The sequence below is a fragment of the Cynoglossus semilaevis genome, chromosome 10 (assembly GCF_000523025.1).
Source record: "Cynoglossus semilaevis isolate Cse_v1.0 chromosome 10, Cse_v1.0, whole genome shotgun sequence".
Classification (NCBI taxonomy): Eukaryota; Metazoa; Chordata; class Actinopteri; order Pleuronectiformes; family Cynoglossidae; genus Cynoglossus; species Cynoglossus semilaevis.
The window spans coordinates 16806603-16822744 of record NC_024316.1 but is presented as its reverse complement, the minus strand read 5'-3'; the positions used below and the strand labels follow the sequence as shown (position 1 = coordinate 16822744).

At 42.8% G+C, this 16142-nt stretch overlaps 1 protein-coding gene across 1 annotated transcript in view; it reads left to right on the top strand.

Moving 5' to 3' along the window:
• The first annotated feature begins 1095 nt into the window (after positions 1 to 1095).
• Positions 1096 to 16142, top strand: part of hmga1a (high mobility group AT-hook 1a) — a 28687-nt gene continuing 13640 nt past the window's right edge. The window contains exon 1 of the mRNA XM_017036176.2: positions 1096 to 1219. The gene's annotated coding sequence lies outside the window, so the exon portion shown is untranslated. The remainder of the gene's footprint in view (positions 1220 to 16142) is intronic.

Here is a 16142-nt window from a genome sequence, read left to right as displayed (position 1 = left end):
AGATGTTTATGTTTAAATGTTCTATTAATTGTACATGGTATGTTTCAGATTTATTCAATAGAAAATGTAAATGTGAAAATATGAATTTCCCCCGTGTACCACTAGAGAGCGCTCTAGCGTACCACAGTTTGAGAACCACTGGATTAGACGATTAAAAATGCCACCACTACTGAACCTCAGCCTCAGTGGGAGTCAGTGGGCAGACATGAAAGGTTGGGCTTCTTGGTGATGATTGGACGAACCGTTTAAGAAGCAGAGCCTTTAAATCAGATCATATTTGTCACGTTTACGTGTCATTTTTACGTCACTGGCCTCAGAAGTCCTCACATGAACTGATATGAACACATGTCCAGACCTGCTGTCAGAGCTGAGAGTCGTCGACACGTCAGGAGGAAGTGTGGCTCTGTCCTCTGATCTGTCAACACACACACACACACACACACACACACATCGTGTTTATACTGCGATGTCTTTCCTGTTTCTTGTGATGTAGAAAATCTCACATATATAACCGTTTCCTTCAGTTATCTTAATGACGTCATGTTAACGTTCCGGCGGAGGTTACGTCAGAATGACGGAACAAGACTTTCATAATAAATTACTGGCGATGACGACGTAATCACAGACATCGTAAATCTACGACTTACTGGATTTCCTTTTGAAAAATTGTAAGGATGTCTGCGTGAGAGAGTTCGCAGGTGACGTACAGTAATTATTTTTTTTCTAATTTTTGCTTTGTATAATTGCCATGTTTTCTTTAGTCATAGCATAGGGGGCGCTAACTACCTTGCAGGCTGTAGATAGTCATAGCAGAGCTGCTCTGTAGGCAGTTCAAGTTCCGAGCAACTTGTAAAAATACACACACACTCACACACTCATCAGCTAGTTTAAAGTGTAACTGTATTTAATCAGTTGGTTTACGACAGGATTTAAATTCAAAACATGAAGAAGATTTGGATCTTCTTCAGCTGTGAGAAAGAAACAGAGAGCAGCGGTTAGATTTAAAGGACTGGACCTGACCTGAGCGTCTCTTGTTTCACAGACCAGTGACCACCAGTGACCACCAGTGACCACCAGTGACCTCCAGTGACCTCCAGTGACCACCAGTGACCTCCAGTGACCTCCAGTGACCTCCTGAGCTGATCAATGGAATTATTCTGATCGCAGCACCGCAGACAGAGCAGCCACGTGTCGAACTAGCTTAGCATCATGTGACGAGGTAAGACGGGAATGTTTTGCATCTTTCCTCATGTGACGAGGTAAGACAGGAATGTTTCGCATCTCACATCACACTCTACATCATCACACTCTACATCAACACACTCTACATCAACACACTCTACATCAACACACTCTGTAACTCAGCCTGTTTATACACAGTACTGTTTTAATAAAGTCGACCGTGACACAAAAATAAACACATTAAATCCAAAGCTGTTGGTTTGTCATCAACAGTAAACGAGCAGTAAAGGAGAAATCTGTGATCACACCTCGCTCATCACAGATGGATCTGTGAGCGTTTGGCACGGTCTGAACGTTAACACGGTTGTTAAGATCTGTTTACTAATAAGGCTGAGGTTAAAGGTCACATCAGTGAGATTTTCAGGGAAACAATTCTGTTCTTCCTTCTGAGACGAGGTTTTTGTGAAATGATCGCGCAACTGTTTCTGGGTTTGGCAAACGACGAGCGATTGACGTCAGCTAATTGGACCGCAGACCACATCTTTACCCAAACACCGTGACTTGGATGAAAACGTCCGTGTACTTTTTCAAACGTTCTTAGTGCTTTACCTCCTGCCCTTGTTTTCGCTGCCGTGTTTTCCTGGAGAGTGCTCGGAACTTTCTCACATTCATTACAAGGTAATTGTTAACGTCGCTGTAATTTCCTGAGTATGACCAGCAATTTGTATTCGTGTTTAAAAGCGTGAGCTCTTCCTGCGTAGAGCCCTGACTCACAGAAAAACAAAGGTGTGACAAACGCAGCGTGATCTTCCTGCTCCGTTTGACCGACTGACGTCAGGGACGGAGTGGCTCAAAGTGAGGCCCGAGTTGCTGATGCAATATCTCAGGTATGACCTGTGAGAGAAGGTGACTTATTGTGGTGCAGTGGATTGGAGATTGTATCTATCTGTCGTGTACAGCCCCCTCCCTCCCTCTCATTTCTCTCCTCCGTGGTGATAGAGGTTACATTCACAGCAGGTCTGGACAGGCACTCAGAGTTTGACGACACGGCGGCCCAGTTCTGGGCGTTAGGCCACGGATGTGTCTGGCCCAGCGTCCTGCCTGGCAGGACCGCAGCTCTCCACAGATGTAAATGGAACTGCAGGTGGCCTTCATCACATTAAGCATTGCTCACCAGTGCAGTAAACGCCGCGGTCTCGTCGCCATGAACATTTTTATTGGCGTAGATGTGTGAACCGGACGGCGTTTTTATTTATTTATTTATTTATTTACTTATTTCCACCACGCTGCCTTTAAATGTTAATCGTTTCAGACTATTGATGTTTTCTGTTATAAATGTTGTTGTTTTTTCGGGGCACACACACAGTGACAAAATCCAATACGGCAATTTAAGAGTTCAAAAGCTGCTTGGCCACTGAAAATAATGCATGATCTTCCAGTCAATCTGATATCAGCGCCCGTTTGGCCAAACGTTACAACCTGGCTACAAACAAGGAAAATCACTACAACATGGTCCAGAAAAAACAGATGGGGTTTTTTAATCAATTTTTAGATATAAATGGAATGTAAATATTATTTTAGTCAATGTTTGAACTGTTTTTATCTGCTCCGCAAATGATTTTTTTAAAGTGCCAGTTCTTCGTTTGTTACAGTTGATGGATGGATGGATGGAGGGATGGATGGGCAGGTGGGTGGATGGATGGATGGCTGATGGATCGATGGATGTATCAGTCAGTTTTGTGCTGCTGTTTTTTTTTGTTGTTCAGCAGTGACATCACCAACATGAAAATGTTTTTTTTTCCCCTAAAACTCAAAGCCAGACGTTGTATTTAATAAAGGAAGTCCGTGGAACTCAACAGAAGATTAGAAACATTTGTTGTTCGTGGCCCCGGTTTTTTCAGTTTGGTGACCAAAGAAGAATTGTCCAGGACCAGATTGGTTATGACAAGAATCCATCAGTGTAACGGCCGCTGCAGATTCACACTCTGCCCGCAGGATGTGGGAATGCGATCTTTTATTACACTTTTTCAGCCAGAGTTTCAGATGGTGTCAGCTGATGTACGACAGAGTTGGCCGACTACCTTCTGCTCGTAGCCGTTTGCCTTCCATTTGCGTGGCAGCATTAGCATTCATGAAGCATTTACGGCACCGTCAGATGTTCCTTTACGTCCTAGATTCCGACCTTTCAGGCAGATTTGGATCAAATCTCCTCAGATCTCAGTGAACAGCGTGACACACAGGAAAATGATGGAATTCCTCACACTTGTATCCACACCACAGTCTGCACCGCCGTCCTTTTTAGCATTTCCTGAAACTTTTATGTGTTTAAGTCAAGATCTTTTGATTGATACGGTTTGTTTCAAACGTCATGAACGTATAAATACTTCCTCTATTGTTGCGTCTGCAGTACCTAAAGTACAACGACGTGTACTGCACAGCCTGGAATTCACTGAGATGAACAAAACCTAATGCCTTTGTCATTCATCTCAGTTACAGCGTTTCGTTAAAGAATGTCAATCACTACGATAAAATGGTACTGTAGTAGAATAAACTACTGTAGTGACACGCAGTACAAACACATACAGTGAAGTACTCATTCCAAACACAGTGAAAACCTAAATCCTGCATATTCAAATAGCGGCCCGAGGGCCACGTACTGCCCGAATGCGACCACAGAGATGCCGAGTTGTTGTCATTTGCAAAATCTGAAACTTTTCTAGTTTGACATAAAAGTTTGAATGTCTGCAGAAATTAAGATATACCACAAACATATGTTGTTTATAACTGCTTTGAAGGAACAAAAAAAAAAAACCCAGACCAGATCGATTTTACTTCAGCGTTACTGAGTCAGAACCACTGCACGGTCCGGTGAAACTGCAGAAAGTTGCTGCTCCAGGCAGTGGACTCAGACTGTAGCAGTACAGCAGAGTACAGCGGCTGAGTAATACTGTACTGTACTGTTACATGTAGTTTGTAGTAAATTGTTCGTAGTCATATTTACATTTTTCATCCTGTCAGTTGTTGTCGGGCAGACTGAACATCAGACTGTGGTCCACACTACGACACGTCTGTCCCGGGTCTCTAACAGTTTGTATCTCTGTGGATTTAGTTTTATCCTCGTACCTCTGAGAAGCCCTTTGATCCTTTGAGGGTTTTTCAACTCCCACAAATTAGAAATCAGAGCAAATATAACATTTTTAATCAAACGAATCAACACAATTTATTAAAATCCTTGAAGCTCAGCAGCGGCTTTTGATCTTGCTGCATCTATGGTTTGTTTTTCTCGTTCCAAAACTGAAAATACACTTGAAAAATACGCTCGCTTCTGTGTCTCGACTTCAGTTTCAGTTGCGAATCAGGACGTGACCTGGTGCCAAAGTCGTCCCCCTGGAATTCTCTGATAGAAAAGAACACCGCTCACTGAAGTGTCTTGGTTTTGTTGTTTTGTTATTTTAATAAATAAACCACTTTTCAAGTATTTCAGGCAAACTTACTAGTATGCAAGAAATACTTGCTTGTATTTCAGGCAAAGTTGTCCCTTTCACGAGGATTTGCCGCAAGAAAAATTAGGATTTAATCGGAGCTGCTGGACACCGCTCAGGTGCCTGTAATACACATGCCAGCCTGTATGTGGCGCTGTGTCACCACTGCTGTACTGTGAGTACAGTGGAGTACAGCCATTACTCTACATTTTGTGAAATTGTGTGTGTTTTGCAAACTTAAATATTCATCTTCAGAAATGGCATACAGCCATTTAACTCCCGCCCTCACAGATGTATACCCCCCCGCCCCGCCACCCACCTGTGCCACAGTTTATCTCGGTTGAGAATGTCCCCTGCCATACATTGTGTAAATATAATCCAATTCAGTGGGATGGTTGCAGCCGCAGCCAAGAGTCATTTATATACATTGAGACGCTGTGTCTAGAAGAAAAAAAAGAAAAAACCACTGGTGTAGTACGGCAGCACGGTGGCTGAGTAAAGTCTGGGTTTAATCTTCAAAAGCCGCCGTCGCTCCTGTGACAGTTGCATCGTAAATGAAGCTAATAGACGTAAGAAAACATTCAGGCTTCACAGAAAAGGTCTGATCCTGACTGTGGTTTCACACACAAACACACAACCACTTCACAAAGGCTAATGTATTCTGCAGTCGCTTTTACATCGTGCCGAAATGTTGGACAGAAAGAAAATTAAAAAGAAAAAGTTATGGCCCTGGGTCTGAATATGAAAAAAAGTCCCACTGACATCCGCAGCTTATCTTAATTGCTTCTGGCAGCGATATCCCTCACATTAGTCCATCAAACCCAAACTGCCGCCGCTGCTGCTGCAACATGGAGGATAAGGAAGTCGCTGGAACGGCCACACTTGTTCCTGTCAGGCTCAGAGCACGACGCCGATATGTTTTTGTTTGCTTTTGGTACCGGTGAGAGTACAGGTGGTGGAGATGAAGAAACAGCGTTTGTTTGTGACAGCAGATATTAGAAGTGTAATAAACACAGATGGAGCCTCAGGTCTGCGACTTTTTCTTATCCCTCAAAGGAATCCACGGTTCAAACTGCCTGTCACCCCGAGTTATTTCCAGTAAACAGAGTTTTTTCTCTGTTCAGAGCAAAAAATATTGCATTTAATGAATGAAAGCGTCGACATGAACCTCGTCTTAGGGCCCGACGAAAGTTTCTATTTTTATTAGAAGATTCGACATTCGCTGACGTTATTGAGTTTTTTTTTAATGGAATAAAAAAAACCTTGAATTCCAGTTGCTTTTAAAAACAAATCAGTGAACTGCTTCATCAGGCCTGGTCAAATCACCATGGGATTTTTTTTTCATCTTTCACCTGTCATGATGATGGAGAATAATCCAAATATTAAAACGATTAATCACAGGGTATCTGTGGAAGAGTCACAATTAATCGTGATTAATTGAGATAAATCAACATTCCAAAATTAGAAGTGCTGGAACAGAGAGTAGATGTCTGTGTTTTACACTGGTTTTTATCTGTGACTTTTATCCAACTGGTGGGATTATGAATATGGTAAAATGTCAACGACAAACATGCAAAAAAGCTAAGTAAAAATAGTCGTTTTCCTTGGCGTCACCAAAATTTTATTTGCTCTGTTCTATTTTTTTTTTTGACTTTGTATTCAATTTTGATGCTTCGCAAGGTTTTTGTATCTGGCTCAAATACATCCTAAATATGGTAATGCTGCTGGTTCAGTGTGGAAATGCTGATAAAATAAAGTCTAAAGTAAATAAAGAGTTGAAAAGAGACTGTGAAAACTGGGTAACTGTTTGATTTTAATAAAAGCTGAATTTAAAGGATTCAGCCTTGGTCCGGAGCTCGTGAGAGTTCTGCAGTTCAGCAGCTCTGCACATACACAGAACAAAATGTCTTTCAGGGGGGTTTTTTTCTGGACAAAGTAGCAAAAACTTCAACCCTGAAACTGATTGTAACTTTAATCAGTTGTTCGTTGAAAATGTCAGCCACGTTTTTCCTCCGCTGGTGAAACAAGGCACTCATGATGAAAAAAGAACGGACGGTTGATCTCCTCTGATCGGTGGAGAGTAAACAATGGCCGTGCGGTCTTTTTCCCAGTGACCAAACCTTCTTTGTCCAATTACTCTCTTGTCTCCTGTTTCCTCCTTCCTCATTTGTTACATCCTCCGTGACCTTTCCGCGGTGTTTTCCCCGAAGTGGCAGCAGTCAAACGTCAGTCCGTGAGCATATCGTTGACAGAGGGATGGAGGTCATTACCAGCAGTTGTCTTGAAGAAGTCCTTTATTCACCAGAAAGCCTGGACCGGAGCCCGGGCCAGTGGAGTTGGTTAAATTACTGAGCAGGTCTAATTGGTTCCTTGTCGAGGCAGGATGTGACACTTAAGGCTGTACTTCCTGTGCTGTCTGCCCTTTGTGTCGCTCCCATTAACCTTTCCTTTCTGCCCTGTGCTCTGCCATTTTATGTTCAATTAAAGCCACGGTTTAAATAATCCGGAGTGGGAAGAGTTGAAGTTCGCTCTCGGAGAAACGTATAAAGGAAATAATTGCACCTTCCATTTCTATTCTGAGTCGTCTTCACCTCTGAGAGGTGAACGGTTTCCGAGCTGTAGTTCTACGTTGTTGACGATGCTTCTCTGTCTGAGTCAAACGGCGACGCACGGGGTTTACAGTAGGGTTAGAGGAGGTCGCGAGAAGGTCAGGACGCACAGATCACAAGTGTAGGACAGGGTGAAGTGGTTGGAAACAGACGTGATGTGACCCAGAATCAGTGTGGACTGAGTGGAAGTAAAATCACAGAGAATGGAAGGAGCGGTTTCAGTCCAGTACTGGTCAAAACATCAGGATAGACATAAAAAAAACTGCGTATCTTTCTACGTCCATGGCTCAACAGTGGTTGGAAAATACTGATTTACAAAAACATGTACCAATTTTTGTACTGGCAAAACTAAAGGCCCTAGTGGCCCAGATGGGAACAACAGTTTGTGTAATAGACTCTATGAGTAAAACTGTAAATGCTTCTGGTATTTACCATTTTTTCTGTGTTTCATATATCCAAATTTGATCTACACATGAAGCCGAACTCAGCGGGATGAAGGCATGCTGCTCTCCCACTTCTGTGCAATTAATCATTCCACCTAACTGCACTCACAGGCTCCCTTTGTCTAATTGGATTGCAGCAGGAGAATGGACTAAGCGGTGATTTATTCAGCGGGAAGGTGAAACACACACTTCCCCCTCCTCTTCCTCCCTCCTCCCAGGTACCAACAATGGATGGCTTACTCCTGCCCCCAGGTCCCCACCGCCCTCCTCCATTCTTCACACCTATTGGCTCTAAGGGCACTTTTACAATACAGAGCTGAGAGTGACAAAATAGAAGGAGTCGGGTCCATTTTCTCTCTATTCTTTTGCATGCGAGGCGTAAAGTTAGATAGAGCTATTGACCGGCTGAAGAAAGTTCAACAAGTGAACTTCTGCAAAGTACCTGTTGGCAACTCAGAACAAACACCGGCAGCAGCCGAAGGTGGAGCGTTTTCTGCCCCTCAGACGTTTTCTGCCCTTTCCACTTCACGGCTCCCTGCGTTATTTACTGCCGTGCTGTGGGGCGGACTGGCGGTAACCACATTATTTCAGGCTCGTTGGCACACTGAGCCACCGTGTGCCAAGCTGTTTTTAAGTATTACTCGCTCCTCGGTCGGTAAAGCGTGTGTGGTTGAGTCGCCCGGTGATTCTCAGGTGGAGGAACCGACTGCGAGGAGGTTTTTTATTGATTTTTTTTAATAAACAAAACTCAGTGGGTGTTACGGTGGAAGTCGTTCAAACTCTGTTTACATCCAGTTCAGGGCATAAAGCTGTAGCTTTACCTGAGATTAAAGTCTGTAATTATATTACCACGTTGGTCGAATACAGTAAAATCCAGTGGCTGTTGGTCTGGTACCAGGGGGCGCTCCATTTAGGCCGAGTTATTTGAGTATAAATCTGCTCTGCAGCGTAAAACTGGAACAACAGGATTATTACACAGAACGGACACAAAAAAGATACTTGTTTTGTTTTTACAGTATAATATACTGTATATATAATCCATACAATAATGTCAAGTACTAGGGGTGTAAGAAATGACTGAAATATCGCGATATTTTGTTTCACGATACCGTATCGATATTCTACAGCACTGTATCGATGTTATTTTAAATTAACAGTTAACATGCAAATATTCATGACTTTGTGCTGCATCTAAACCTTCGACTGATCGTTGATTGTACACGGACTGCATATATTTGCAAGGATTTGCGTCTTATTGTTTTCGTGAATCCAAAAAAATCCAAATGATTCCAAATGCAGATCCCTCTGTTCCGATGTTAGTGCCGTTCCATCTTAACATCAGGTTACTGTGCGTTTACTATGCTAACAGCTTTCCTACAATTAAATTGCTTAAAAAAAATCAATATATCATCATGTATATAGTATCGCAATATATTGCAATACATCGATACATTGTGTCGTTGCCCTTGTATCGGGATACGTATCGTATCGCCAGATTCTCGACGCCCCTCTATAAATGACACATTACACAACTATCACTGTGTTTCACCACATGTGACATTTCACCAATAATCAATCAAATTGGCAAATTGGCTCTATAATGTACCCAGTCAGAGCTCGTTCATCAACATTAGGATCACAGCCGTCTCTGCTGTAGTTTGTTCCAGTGCTGTCGGCGTACTATTACCCTGAGATAACCACACTTTAATAGTTAATGCAGCCGTGGGGCCCCTCTGCATTACAAATGGGCCCATCCGTCTCAGCCAGACCCCCGCGGGTGGCAGCACCGCAGTCCGGCCTCAGCAACTCTAATCATTCGTCAATAGGAGGCTATCTGACACCTGCTAACGCGGGATACCAAACACTGCAATGTGGTCAAGGCCAGAGACGGACTTCCTGGTCTCTGAGAGGGGATCTGTCAACCGATACGCCTCCAGACACCTCCCTGGGACTTCCCTCCGACGGCAGCTGGACTGCAGGCTCCAATTATCCTGTGCTTATATAAAAGCTGCCCTTTTTAAAGTGTCTAGACACGGAGCAAGGGCAAAGAAATGGATGTGTTATTTACCAGATGGATACAAACAGCACTGATGTTACACATCAAAGTCAGTTCACAGGTCTGGTGGAGTATCAGAGTCAGAAATGCTCTATTGATCCCGGGGGAAATTGGCTTTTGTCGCTCTGGATGGGAATAGAAATATATTTATTACCCCGGTAGGAATAGTAGAAAGAAAAAAAAAACAGAAAAAAAGAAACTAAATCAAATAAAGGTGTCCATTGTTACCTGCTACACAGTTCATTTAATCATCCATCTTCGACACTTTAATCCTTTTCAGGGTCAGGGGGGTTGCTAAAGGCAATACCAGCAGTGGTCAGGAGGGGGTGCCATAGGGTAATCAGTAATATTCTCTATATAGTCTGTTGCAGAGTCCATATCGAGATAAACAACCAATCACACTCATATTCACAGCTAACCACCAGGGCTCAGACTGGTGATTCCTAAAGTGGGGGGCGCCTCCCCCCCTCAGGACCACAGAGTTATTGCAGAAAGGGTCCAGCAAAGCAGTTGACTTATTTATTTTATTTTATTAATTTTATACTTGTATTATATTGAATGAGTCAGTCTACAAATGTGGGGCAATAAAGAGAACCATTGCTCTGGGGCAAGAGCACTAACAGCCCTTCCACCGTGTGGGTCACAGTGCAGTTATGATCAGGTCAAACAGGCGTGAGCGTTCGATGAAGTCTGTCTGATCGGTTTGTGGTGGTTTGAAAAGACGTTTTCAGGTGAAAAGGTTTGGATCTTAGTTGTGGCTCCTCAGCGCTGACGCTGCCGTTTTTTTCTTTTCTTCTCCTGATAAAAGGACACAGTAAAAGGCGTGCAGATAAGGTCTGAAATCTGATTGGACAGATTAATGACATCAGTGCGGACGCTGCGTCTGCAACAGATCACATCACACCTAAAGAACAATGCCGGCTGCTGAGATGAATCAGCGACTTCTATTATTCTGTTTGGCTCTGTGTTCGCTCCTCGTTGCTCCTCGTTGCTCCTCGTTGCTCCTTTTGTTTTTGTTTCCATGTCCAGATAATATAATAAAAATACAGGAATTAGGATCAATCTTAATTAGGATCATTAAGATTATAAAAATAGATTGGATTTGTTAAAGATGGAATGAATGTTTGTCAGGTCTTCAAACATGTTTTGTTTGTCTGGCAGCAGTCAGTCCATCATTAACGGCTGATTGGCTAACAATGCTAACCCACTAGCATTAACAGCTGCTAGCTCTTCGTAGCTACTGTATGTAAAAGGAAGGCTATCTATTTTGGTAGTAATTTTTTTTTAACTTTAGCATGTTGCACTGTCACGCTAGAGGCAGGCTGGTCTGTGATTGGTTAATACATTGTTTCCCAAAGACTGGGTCGCAAAGGTTTTTATTGGATGTCTCGCATCATGTTTCCCAGGAGTTTACGAATATTGTCCATTGACTTTGGTCGCGAAGGTTTGTGACTTTTAAAAATATGGGTCCCCAGAAAAATAAATGTTTGGTAAAACACTGGGTTAATAGCTTGGCATACTTCGATAGGGCGTACGATCTGATTGGTTTGTTTCACGGAATTTCAGTTTTAGCAATTTGTCACATTAACACACACTGATCCTCACATTCAACCCATAGATGAATTAAAAACGCTGTGTGAACTGAACACTGATGTACATGAATGCCCAGGAAACATTTTTCTGTCAATGGCCATGAGAAAAACATCAAGCTCACTCATCATTTGTTTGTAGAAACAGTTTTTTACTCTGCGTGTCGCGATTTATTTGTGTTTGTGTACAGCGCAGCCCTGTAACGTCTAATTAAAAACACACAAATCTGCAGCATGTGGTGTTTTAGAAAGTGGTGACATTTACAGTCGGGGGTTGACGTCTGTGGAACTGCCGTTCAAACCATCCTGTTTAAAAGGGAAAGTAAATGAACAACAAACCAATCGTTCAGAAAATGAAAAAGAACTTATTTGTGACATGGTCCAGGTCTGAAACAGGAGGCGCTAATGGGAAAAATGGCATCACACAACCAGGGAAAATGTGTCAGTCAGTCGCACAGCATTCTGCCGACAAATAATGAAATCTCATCAGTAACGGGAGCAGACAGCCACATTTACTTCCCTTCCTTCTGTAGACTACATCTCTCTGCTGCCTCCATTTGGACCATTGATTTTTTTGTTTTTAATCTGTCCCCTGTGAGACCCCTGGGAACAGTGTTTTAAATCAAATTCTAGAACAAAACAGAAAAAAAACACACACACAAGATACTCCACTCTCCTTCTAGGAGATCTGTGGGTGTCGCTGTCTGGCCACGGTTTATGTAACCGATGTTGTGTAAACTCCAGAAACAACCAACTTTCTCTGAGAGGAAAAATGCCAATCAAAAACCATTAGTGGTGAGACGACGTCGACACTGAAAAAAAACTGTTATTTTCATTGAGGAAATATTGAAAATCAAATCCATGTCCCCTGCAATAGCGCCATGCTCCTCTAGGGGCGTTTGGGGCACGTGTTCCGTGTCAGAGAACAGAGGAGCTAATATGTCGTTAGCTAAAAACTATCGTTTTTTTAAAGTGAACAATATGGTTTCCAGACGCGGAGCTAAAAGAAATACTGCGTGTTTTGATCTTCTTAAAGTCGCTGCAGATTTCTGTGCGGACCAGTTGTTGCACCAGTTTTTATTTGTCAGGAAGTCAGCTGCCCAGGAACCATTTTCATTTAGTACCTCATTCCAGTCACCGGGCACGAGTTATTGAGCTCAAGACACAACCCCAGGCTGAGTGCAGTTTGTGGGAAATGTTGCAAAAGTTAAATATTTACTGCTGAAGACGACGGCGTCGACACATCAGCAGAAATCAGTAGATTAACAATTAGCGATAAAATCATAACTCGGAAAAACAGAAGCGGCCAATTCCAATCGGCGTATTTCTATTGGAAACCACTGCAGTCGACAAACGCGGACGTGGACAGAAGTCGGCTGCTGAGTCTGGCACCTTTTTTGTGGACCAGCGTAAACCTTTTATCCCCCCCGCTGCAGGGCCTGGCTCGGCTTTGTTGCTGTGATCGCCATCAGAGATTCTGCGTTTGATTCCCACTGGAAATAAAACCCTCTGTGATAAACCTCAGCTCGCTGCTGTGACTAACCGGTCCAGACTCTGTCCAGGTCCAGTCCCCGTCTCCTGGGACTCCAGCTGCCACACAGGGCTGTGACAGACCCAGGATAGGCCGGCCGGCCCTTTCCCTTTTGATCAATCAGGGAAAGACAGAGGCAGGAGGCGTGATTTCTAAAAACCTTAGATGCACTGAGGCCAAGGTGACTCTCATCTATTACCTCACCCCCCCCACTCCTCCCTCCACCATCCACTCTAAACATACGCTCATCTGTCAGAGTGACAGAGCGCCGTCGCTTTTGTTGGATTTCCACCTAATGAGGCTCAGTTGAATTAAGTAGTAACTTAATTCTACTGCATCTGATTGTCATTTGTGGAGGTCGGGGTTAAAGATTTACTGCAGTCCCTGTCAACAGGGAGGTTTTTGGGAAGTCTTGGAAAACAATCTCAACAGAACAACTCCTGTTTTTAGAGGAATTTTAGTCCAGTTTTATTTTATTTTTTTGTCCTGGTGTGTCTAATGATCACGTGGTTCGTCGTTCATCCCAGTCTGACAGAGAACCTGTTGCAGTTCAGTTCCAGATGTAGTGGTGCTGAGGAGACGTTCACAGACAAAGACTGCCCTCTGCTGGTTTGTGCCACTGATGTGCACGGCTCATGTGCACATTAAGTCTGTAGCTACGTCCGTTTTTAAACTAATATAATAATATTGTAATATAATAATAATAATAATAATAATAATAATAATAATAATAATAATAATAATAATAATAATAATAATAATAATAATAATAATAATAATAATAATAATAATAATAATAATAATAATAATAATAATAATAATAATAATAATAATAATAATACATGACAGGAATAATAAAGCTATGGGTGGGTGTACAGATGTTTAAGAAGTACTTATGCTTTTCTGTTGATAAACAACGTCTCTTCTGATTGGTTGATACATTATACACTACAGTTTTCTGGCTTTTACATTTCCCACTTCATTCGAATCAATAATTCTACATTTTTTACATCAGTCCATTCATCCACAACGATGAGAACAAAAATCCAAACCTGCCCTCTATCTGCCCTCCAGGGGTAAACCTTCAACACTGTCCGCGATATATTTTTAAATCATCGAAACAGTGGGATCTTAGTCGTGTAGAGAAACGTCCACAAGATGGTGTCCTTTCCTTAATATGCCTGTCTCTTGTGTTGCCTTTTCACATCCTATAATCTGTGTCTGCCGCCAACGGGTAAAGCCTGAAACTCTGCCCTCTGTCGGCCAGGATTATAAATAGTCACATCATCAATAAAACATCTAGCGGTGCATTTATGTAACACGGGGGCACGGAGCTTCTGCAGTTAAATATACAGCCACACAAAAAGGTAGAGCAGATTGAGCCACACTGTGGAAGAGTGGACGGTGTCCTGCCTTACAGCAGGACCTGTTCAAGTCCTGGATGAAACTGATGGGGTTTTTTTTATTGTTTTGGGTTTTTTTGCATGTTTTCTCCACGTATGGATATTTGTAATTTTTTATTTTTATTTTTTTCACCAAAACCAATCTAGTTTAATTCTAGATAGGTGTGAATGTTAGTGTGAATGATTGCTTGTCCCACTGTGATGGACAGGAGGAGGGCTTTAACCCCGCCCTCACCCTGTGACTGCTGGGATCTCCTTCAGCTGTCCTTCAGCAACACTGAAAAAAATGATGCAGTTGACGATCAACCAAAGAACCGGGATTCAAATCCATTTACATTAATGATTACTCTGCGTATTTTCAATTAACTGTTTTGATCAAATGTATATATATATAAAAAATTAAATATTGTAAAAATATAAATGGTTATTTTTTTTATATAGTGGAAGAGCAAGAAAACGAAATGAAAGAAATTCACTGAGCTCCACCACAGGAAACTGTAATTAACTGTATGAATTGTTTTCAATTAATGTTATGATCATTACTTTATTGATCAACACAGCACTGCAGTAAACGTTACTGCACAGTACTGCGTCTGCACTGCTCGAACTTCTGTCCTCCCTGTGAGCACTGAGCAGTCGGTGTTTCATCAGAGGAGTTCATATTGAACAAAAGCCTTGTTACCCCTCCTGGGGAGTAGGTTGGAATCAAACCTCCGACCCTGCACATGGCAGGAGACAGTCGTACCACTGGGCCTCTCCAGCCCTCAGTTATTACGTTTTACACTGTTAACCTTTCTTTATTTTGTCTGAAGTTTGACATCGACTCGTCTTCGATCACGCGTGTTCGATGCTAACAACGTGGACGTTTTCCCTCAGGGGGAGGACTGTGACGATGAGTTTGTCCTTCAGGCTCTTCCCTGTGTGTTGTCTTCTTCTCCGGTAGTTTCTCGAAAAAAGAAATCAATTGCCTTTATGGGAGAAGGAGCCAAACATAAGGTTTCATGTCAGTTTGCGTCACATGACAACTCTCTGTTATTCTGTGAAGGACATGGGAATTTTCAAGGACTAGTCGACGTCGACCTGACTTTTTATCACATTAGTGTTGTCTTTATAAAACATAAAGAAAATCTGACTTTTGTGCGCCCCCTACTGGCCAGGTATATTAAACGTTGTGTTTACAAACAAGCACTTTTACAAATCGTGTTGACTCCAGCTTTGAAACTAAAACAAACACCAGAGCGAGTCACCGTTTGGAATGTTCCACGGCGGCTGCAGCGGTGCAGGGAACGTCGACACTGTCAAAGTGGAAACACACTGGCGTGCCGGAGCACATGCTGCCAGAGGAAGTTTTAAATATGGAACTGTGTTCACACTGACAAATACTACGAGCCTGAGTCACAGTGTGACTGATGCAGCCGCTGGATCCCTGTCCAAAAACTCTCAGGATGTGGAAATAAAAGTATTTGAAAATGAGAGTGGGCCGTTGACTCACTGACCGACTGGTGGAGGTGAAATTAGGTAGGATCACAAGGCCGCGCGCAGAGAACACTGGCCGCTCCACTACATCAGCTGCACGCGCTACTTCCTCTGTTTGTGTGAGTCAGATACTACTCATGAGCAGACTGAATCAGCAGGGCCCCATCCCCCCCCACTAACCTCCATCCACCCCCTCACACTGGTATAAAAGACACCCACACACATATTTCCATCCCCGCCCACCTTGCCTTTCAACTGCTCCCACACTTTTTTCCCTCTCATCCCGATGGATTTTCTCTCTCCTACTCCTTCCTCTCTCTCCTTCTTCTTCTTCACGTTTCTTCTCTCTCTCTCTCTCTCTGTGTGTGTGT